Consider the following 9,792-nt stretch of genomic DNA (forward strand, 5'->3'; position numbering starts at 1 on the left):
ATGCAGATAGGAAGGCCAATTGTAAATACTTCATGCCTTGTAATTTTGTATAAGTGAAGTGGTATCAACGGATGACTTAAAGACCTTCAACGGATGAGAAGCTAAGCTTCAACGGATGTCTCTAAAGCTTCAACGGATAAAGTCATCAACGGATAACATCCTTCAACGGATGAGTGCATCAACGGATGAAAGCTTCAACGGATAACATCCTTCAACGGATGAGTGCATCAACGGATGAAAGCTTCAACGGATGTTCTGATGATTAGCCGTTGATAAGGGGTAGTTGTACCTACAAACAGAGGCACGTGGGTTGATAGAGACAACTGAGATGTGGTAGCCGAATTTCAGGAACAACAGAAAAAGCAGTCGTTCTTCTCTAGTACAAAGATGCAATAGTCAACAAAGTACTGGAGTGAACAGGAAAAGAAGCAAGTGAAGATCTTATTTATTACTGTATTTTATATTGTTCTTCACTTGTACACTTGGTAATATATAAACCAAGTAGAAGCTAGTAATTAGATGAGGAGTTTTCCAGAGCTGTTTAGAAAAATATTGAGAGAAAATTCATCTAGTTTGTACTCGGATGCAGCTGTGATCAACATTGTTTAATCACAGATTTTCTAAAATACCATCTCTGGTGGAACAACAAATCCACCAGAAAAGTTTTTAAGGTCTGTTGTGTTCTTTACATTTGTGCTTGAATATATATCTGTCTGTATTAGCTTAAAGCAATTCACACACTTGTTCTTCTTGAACACACAACTTTCATAAACTGCTCAAAACTTGAAAAAGTTTTGAGATTTACATTCAACCCCCCTTCTGTAAATCTCATTGTTAGTCCACTAGGAATAACAGATTCGATGAATTAAAACTTTTCAAGTGAAATGTCATTTTATAGTGAAATAAAACTAGGAAAAAAAATTGGGTAAGAAAACAATTATGACTAAGAAAATCGTTTAGAAAACGGAACGTCGTGATTGTTCGAAAACCGACTTAGGTTTTCAACTCAAAGTTTCGGGGATGGGTTAGACATTTGGATTTTTTTAACAATCCAATCATACAGGTGATTAGATATATGAGTTTTATACATGTAATTGAAATATAGAATTTTAAAAAATTAAGCTATTATGTTTTTATAATAGATCTATAGAAAAAAATTGCAAGAAAAATAATTTTTTGGTACTTTTCGCCCATTGTTTGTCACATTTCCGTTGATCAAACTCTAAAAACATAAACATCTATTCATTTTAATAGTGAAACTCTAAAAGTTAGTTGATTACACTTACAATTTTGTGTTTCCATTTATTTTTGGATAATTATAATTATTACGAAAAAAATATTAAATATGAAAATGATTCGATAAATTAAAACTTTTCAAGTGAAATGTCATTTTATAGTGAAATAAAACTAGGAAAAAAATTGGGAAAGAAAACAATTATGACTAAGAAAATCGTTTAGAAAACAGAACGTCGAGATTGTTCGCAGATTGAGTTAGATTTTCAACTCAAAGTTTCGGAGATGGATTAGACATTTGGATTTTTTTAATAATCCAACCTTACGGGTGATTATATATATGACCTTTATACATGTAATAGAAATATAGAATTTCTAAAAATTAAGCTATTATATTTTTATAATAGATCTACAGAAAAAAACTGCAAGAAAAATATATTTTTTGTACTTTTTGCCTATTGTTTGTCACATTTCCGTTGATCAAACTCTAAAAACATAAACATCTATTCATTTTAATACTGAAACTCTAAAAGTTATTTGATTACACTTACAGTTTTGTGTTTCCATTTATTTTTTGGATAATTATAATTATTACGAAAAAAAATATTAAATAAGAAAATGATTCGATAAATTAAAACTTTTCAAGTGAAATGTCATTTTATAGTGAAATAAAACTAGGGAAAAAATTGGGTAAGAAAACATTTATGACTAAGAAAATCGTTTAGAAAACAGAATGTCGAGATTGTTCGACGATTGAGTTAGGTTTGTGAATACAATCTGCGATTAATACATACAATTAAAACAGTGTGTGCGAATAACAGTGTGCGAGTTTAACTATGTAAACCAGAAAAATAAACGAAAGAGACAAGGATATGAGAGGGTTCTCGAGTCCAGTTGAAAGGAAATGTCTCCTTAAAGCTATTTCGCCTCTCACCGTATGTGCGAGCCGACAGCCTCCCAGGATAAAACGAGAAGACGGTGTAGTTGTACAAACGGCACCTCCGGCGAGCTAGAACAGAGCAAGAAAATATCACCGACGAGAGAGAGAGGAATAGGGTTTGTGTTTAGAGACGGTTGTGTGTTCTGAGTAAGTAAAACCCTAAACCCTATAGCGAAAATATATAGGCTTAGAGAAACGTGTGCACTACTTCTCTTATTTAATTAAACGCGTTAATTAAATTTAATTCGAGAGTCAATTTTTATCCGTAATTGAATCGAATTATAAATGTCAAATCAATTCATATTCGTATTTATAAAATAAATACTGAATACTGAATATTTATTTAAGAGCCCAAGCCCAGTGGAAAATTAGCAAAACTAGTCCGTGATTATTCGGGCCAATTTTCTGCTACATTCGTGTCCGTACGTCGCACACGCGGGCAAGCCCGAAGGCTTCGCAAGCCTCGGATTACCCCTCGAAATGCCACAATTTGCACCCCCCCTGCGCGCACACGTAAGAGATGGAGCAATACCTTACTAACACTTTTAAACACTACTAAAGTGTTGTGCTATATAAAGCAATGGAAACCCCTTTTCCATTTTAATGTGGGATACAAGTTTTCACATCTACAATTCCACCTTCAAGGGATCAACTTTGAATGATCGTATCTCATTCATCCCTTAACCATTTTGAGTGTTTCAAAGTGCCTCGGAAAGCCCTCACGGAGGAGAACATACTCCAAGCGACACCCACTCAAGAACGGCTCAAAATGACTTGAAAATGTGGGGCTCAATACCCATATTTTCCAACAATCCCCCACATGGATGAGATTGATATTTCAGTAGCACACATCAGACAGACAGACACGGAGTTTGACTTGGTGATAGTTTCTTCGATCAAATATAGCATACGATAGGTAGAGAATGCTCCTTGAACCTTCGCTCGACTAAGCATACCGACTTTATTGGTAGACAGTAGACGTGCTTGTCCTTGAACTGTTCGACTGTTTGTGTAAACGATGATATACTTATCACTATATCGTTTCTGACTCGTTCAGCTCTCATGAGTATGTCCATTTTGGCCATGGAACATCGTCCTGGTTCTGCAGGAGTTTCTAAAGAATTGTGCCTCACAATTCTCCTTTGAATCGGCCCCACTTCTCTTCCACATAGGTGATCTTTATCTTATAGAGTAACCCGCGTTTACTCAACTGAATTCCATGCGTTCACTCCTGAACTCCACGTATTCATCAAAGATCATTAAAAGCTCAAAGCTCAACCTCGTACCTTACAGGTCTCACTGTTTCCTCATCATAGGAACAGGCCGGAAAATTCCCCCACAGTGATTTGGTCATCATGATTTAGTTGTCTCATTGAACCAAGTTCTTGGGATCTCCAGTCAGCAATGGTTGGGTGTCCACCATGATGCCGTTAAGCAATAGGCTTAAGGCCCATCCCTCTCGATGATTTCTCAACCACTTCTTTTGATAACCCTTTGGTTAGTGGATCCGCGATATTATCTTTTGACGGTATATAGTCAATAGTCATAATTCCGGTTGAGATCAATTGTCTAATGGAACTGTGTCGTCGTCGTATATGACGAGACTTTCCATTATACATCGTGCTCTGTGCTCTTCCAATAGCGAATTGACTATCACAGCGAATCCCTATTGCAGTTACAGGCTTTGGCCATCTTGGAATATCCTCCAGAAATTGACGTAGATATTCAGCCTCTTCGGCGCATTTATCTAGTGCCACAAACTCAGCTTCCATCGTGGAATGAGTTATCACCGTTTGTTTTGAGGATTTCCATGATTTTGCCGCTCCAGCTAATGTAAACACATAGCCGCTCGTAGACTTAAGTGCTTTCTTGCTAGATATCCAATTTGCATCAGTATATCCTTCTAATACTGCTGGGTAGCTCTCATAGTACAGTCCATAGTCTCGAGTTCCCCTCAAGTACCTTAGTACCCTTATGATCGTTTTCCGGTGATCAGCTCCCGGATTACTCGTAAACCTACTCAACTTGCTAATTGAGTATGCAATGTCTGGTCTTGTACAGCTCATGAGGTACATTAGACTACCAATTATCCTCGAGTATTCCAATTGGGAAACAGCTACACCTTTGTTCTTGGATAGGTGCAAAGTCATATCCACAGGTGTCCTAGCTTTCTCAAAGTCATCCTTAAGAAACTTCTCAAGGATCTTGTCAACATAATGTGGTTTACTTAATGCGAGACCCTCTGATGTTCTAGAAATTTGAATTCCCGAAATTACATTTGCTAGTCCCATGTCTTTCATGTCGAATCTTGATTTTAACATGTCCTTGGTAGATTTGATCACTTTATCATTGCTTCCGGCAATAAGTAGATCATCTACATATAGTGTTATCATGACATAGCCACTCTCGTTATCCTTGTAATAGGCACATCTATCACATTTATTGATTTTGAAGCCATTAGCCAGCACAACCTCGTCAAATTTTTCATGCCATTTCATAGGCGCTTGCTTCAAACCATACAATGATTTCACCAATCTATAAACTTTCCTTTCTTGTCCTGGGACAACAAACCCTTCGGGTTGTTCCATATAGATTTCCTCATCTATGTCTCCATTTAGGAAAGTTGTTTTCACATTCATTTGATGTACAGTTAGATTACGCATTGCAGCAATAGTAAACATCATCCTTATGGACGTTATTCTCGTTATAAGAGAATATGTATCAAAATAATCAAGGCCTTTTTGTTGCTTGTATCCTTTAATCACAAGTCTGGCCTTATACTTATCAATAGTGCCATCAGTTTTCAAATTCTTCTTGAAAATCCACTTGTTACCTAATGGTTTGCAACCAGTTGGCAAGTCCACTAGTTCCCAAGTATGATTCTGCATAATTGAATCAACTTCATTTTGATGGCCTCTTTCCACATAGGTCCATTAGGTGAGGTAACCGCCTCCTTATAGGTTTTGGGGTCACCTTCTTCGAGCAAATAGGTCATAAAATCAGACCCATAGGATTTCTCCGTTCGTTGTCTTTTGCTCCTTCTCACTACCCCCACATATTTGTCTTCACTTTCATCACTCTCATTGTCGTCATCTACAGACTCATGAGATCATTTAGACGTCGTAGGTTGTTGGTTTCCTGGATTACAGGGAAACATCGTCTCAAAGAATGAGGCAATCCTTGATTCCATAATGGTATTCTTTTGAATATCAGGAATCTTGGATTCATGAACAAGAAACCGATATGCAGTACTGTGTGGAGGATATCCGATGAAGATACAATCCACGGTCTTAGAACTTATCTTCACCTTCTTCGGTGTAGGGATCAGTACCTTTGCAAGGCACCCCCACACTTTCAGGTGTTGGTAACTTTGGTTTCTTTTTCTTCCACATTGATAAGGACTTACATCCTTATTCTTGTGCATCGTAATATTTAAACTATTATTTGCGCTTAAGATGGCTTCTCCCCACATCGATTGTGGAAGCCCAGAGCTTAACAACATCGCATTCATCATCTCTTTCAGAGTGCGATTCTTCCTTTCAGCCACACCATTTGACTGAGGGGAGTATGGTGCAGTGACCTCATGGATTATACCATGTTGTGAACAGAATTCCCCAAACGGTTCAACATATTCACCTCCACGATCACTTCGTATTGTTTTGATTTTCTCAGTTTGTTGTGTCTCAACTTCTTCTTTATAGATTTTAAATTTATCTATAGCTTCGTCTTTACTTTTCAACAAATATACATAGCAGTATTTTATACAGTCATCAATGAATGTAATAAAATACTTGTTGAACTTCTCAGGTTTTTCAGCATGTGCAGCAGGCACAGTTGGCATAAAATGTGCAGCAGGCACCACAAGTAGAACAGATGGTATGTGTGTCTGTAGTACAGGTGTATGCACACCAGTAAGCACCGCAGGTATGATCGGAGGAGTGAATCCTGTCGATATCTATCGAAGAGGAACACTAAACTGTTCAATGACAGTGTGTCCCACAGGCACATGTCCCGAAGGCACACGTCCAGCAGGCGTTTGACCCCCATCAGATCGTACGATCTGTGCGTTAGGGTTAATCGGCTGCTGGTGAACCCTATCAGATCCAGTGATCTGTGCATTGGGATTAGTCGTCATGTTCATCGGATCGTTGACAGTTTGGTTCTCCATCGATCTGTTACTCAACAAAACAAGCAGATACAGATGTATCAGTCACAGATGTATAAAATAAATAGCTTTAAGATTGTGAATACAATCTGCGATTAATACATACAATTAAAACAGTGTGTGCGAATAACAGTGTGCGAGTATAACTGTGTAAACCAGAAAAATAAATGAAAGAGACAAGGATATGAGAGGGTTCTCGAGTCCAGTTGAAAGGAACTGTCTCCTTAAAGCTATTTCGCCTTTCACCGTATGTGCGAGCCGACAGCCTCCCAGGATAAAACGAGAAGACGGTGTAGTTGTACAAACGGCACCGCCGGCGAGCTAGAACAGAATAAGAAACTATCACCGACGAGAGAGAGAAGAATAGGGTTTGTGTTTAGAGACGGCTGTGTGTTCTGAGTAAGTAAAACCCTAAACCCTATAGCGAAAATATATAGGTTTAGAGAAACGTGTGCACTACTTCTCTTATTTAATTAAACGCGTTAATTAAATTTAATTCGAGAGTCAATTATTATCCGTAATTGAATCGAATTATAACTGTCAAATCAATTCACATTCGTATTTATAAAATAAATACTGAATAATGAATATTTATTTAAGAGTCCAGTGGAAAATTAGTCCGTGATTATTCAGGCCAATTTTCTGCTACATTCGTGTCCGCACGTCGCACACGCGGGAAAGACCGAAGGCTTCGCAAGCCTCGGATTACCCCTCGAAATCCCACAATTTGCACCCCCTGCGCGCGCGCGTAGGAGATGGAGCAATACTTTACTAACACTTTTAAACACTACTAAAGTGTTGTGCTATATAAAGCAATGGAAACCCCTTTTCCATTTCAATGTGGGATACAAGTTTTCAAATCTACAATTTCACCTTCAAGGGACCAACTTTGAATGATCGTATCTCATTCATCCCTTAACCATTTTGAGTGTTTCAAAGTGCCTCGGAAAGCTCTCACGGAGGAGAACATACTCCAAGCGACACCCACTCAAGAACGGCTCAAAATGACTTGACAATGTGGGGCTCAATACCCACATTTTCCAACAAGGTTTTCAACTCAAAGTTTCGGGGAAGGGTTAAGACATTTGGATTTTTTTAATAATCCAACCTTACGGATGATTAGATATGGGTTTTATACATGTAATTGAAATATAGAATTTTTAAATATTAAGCTATTATGTTTTTATAATAGATCTATAGAAAAAAAATGCAAGAAAAATATATTGTTTGTACTTTTCGCTAATTGTTTGTCACATTTTCGTTTATCAAACTCTAAAAACATAAACATCAATTTATTTGAATAGTGGAACTTTAAAAGTTAGTTGATTACAATTATAGTCCCGTCTTTCCATATATTTTTTAGATAATTATATTTATTACGAAAAAAATATTAAATATGAAAATAATTCGATAAATAAAAACTTTTCAAGTAAAATGTCAATTTATAGTGAAATAAAACTAGGAAAAAAATTGGGTAAGAAAACAATTATGACTAAGAAAATCGTTAGGAAAAGAACGTCGAGATTGTTAGAAGATTGAGTTAGGATTTCAACTCAAAGTGTCGGGGATGTTTAGGATTACACACTTAGATTTTTTTTTTTTTTTAATAATCCAACCTTACGGATGATTAGATACATTAATTTTACACATGTAGTCGAAATATTGAATTTATAAAAATTAAGCTATTATATTTTAATAATGATTCCATAAAACAAACTTTTAATTCCTACCGAAATTGGTAGGTTTTGCCCAAAAAAGTTGTTTGTCCTTTTCCTAGTTGGGTATTTCCTACCAAGTTTGGTATGAAATAGACCTAACACTGGTAGGAAAAGGCAACACCTGAAAATAGTAATTAAATTGTTATTTTAACAATTTCGTATAATATTCGATTTTTAATAAATATTATCCAATTTTTTAACTAAGATATATTTGTTTGTTTCACTATATATTTAGGGATATGATAAAAAATTTAGAAAAAAATAAATATATTTGGTTTATTTTTTTAACAGTCAACAAGTAGTTTAACTAGTCCTTTTTACTAGTATTTAGTCTTATATTGATATTTAAATTTTTTTAAATATTTAATTTAATTTTTAATAATTGCACTCACACTAAAAATTAAAAAAAATCGTAAAACCCCATTACCTACCTATATTGGTTGTAGTTTCACGAAAATTTTAAACATGAAAGTAAATTCAAAATTTTTAAAATTGGAGCGAAATCCAAAAATTCAAAAACAAAGTCCAACTCAAAACCTACCAATATTGGTAGGAAATGAACTTTAGTTTCACGAAAATTCAAATATGGAGCCAAAACTAAAAGTTTTAAATATGGAGCCAAAACCAAAAATTTAAAATTTTCGTCAAATTCAAAACCTACCAGTATTGGTAGGAAATGAACCTTAATTTCACAAAAAATTCAAATGTGGAGCCAAAATCAAAAATGAAAATTTCAAAAACGGAGCCAAAATTAAACTCAAAAATTTGAAAGTTCCGCCTAAACCCATAACCTACCAATATTGGTAGGAAATAGGTGACTTGAACCTATAAACCATTATCTTCCTCTTTTCACTTTCAATTTCATCTACTCCACCAAAATTTCATTTCATAATTTCTCGATCCTCTTCTTATCTTTTGGTAAATATCTTCATCTTCTTCATTTAAACCATCTCATATATATGTATGTATTTCGATATTTTTAACATATTTTTTTATCTTGATTTGTTTATATAATTACTTATTTATTTTTTACTACATGTATTAATTGTTCATGTACGTTAATAAATACTAACATTTATTTACTCTTCTTATGTAGATTTTATTCACTCGAGACCAAGGAAATGAAACAAACAAAGACGAAAATGGGAAACTCACAAAGAATGTAGACAAATTATTCAACAACGATAATGAAGAAATTACAAAGAATGAAGGCAAATGATTCAACATTCAACAATGATGAGAACTTGAAGATGATTAGTCTTAACTTTTGAAACATCTATTAATTATAGTAATGAATTATTATTTCTAATATGCAATTATCACGAAAATGTAATTTTTTTTAATGTTATAATGGTGATATGTCCGGATTGTGATTTACGATGAATTTTTCAATTTTGGTTATTGTTGTATGCTTATGATTTAGATATTAATTTATGTACAACTTGTTCTACATTGTTATCAATGAAATAAATTTTTTTATAAAAAAACTGTCCAACATTTCCCACCACATTCAAGACATTTCCTACCACATTTAAGGTATTGCCTACCACATTCAAGCTAAACAGTGGTAGGAAATGGTTGGTAGGAAATGCTGATATTCATGTCTTCTGACATAAAACCTACCATTTATCAATCAAAACCTACCAGTTATGGTAGAAAATACTCACTCAAAACCTACCAATTTTGGTAGGAAAAAGGTCTTTTATGTGTCAATTGCCACGTGGCGGGACACGTGG

Source organism: Apium graveolens, chromosome 7 (genome assembly GCF_009905375.1).
Source record: "Apium graveolens cultivar Ventura chromosome 7, ASM990537v1, whole genome shotgun sequence".
NCBI lineage: Eukaryota > Viridiplantae > Streptophyta > Magnoliopsida > Apiales > Apiaceae > Apium > Apium graveolens.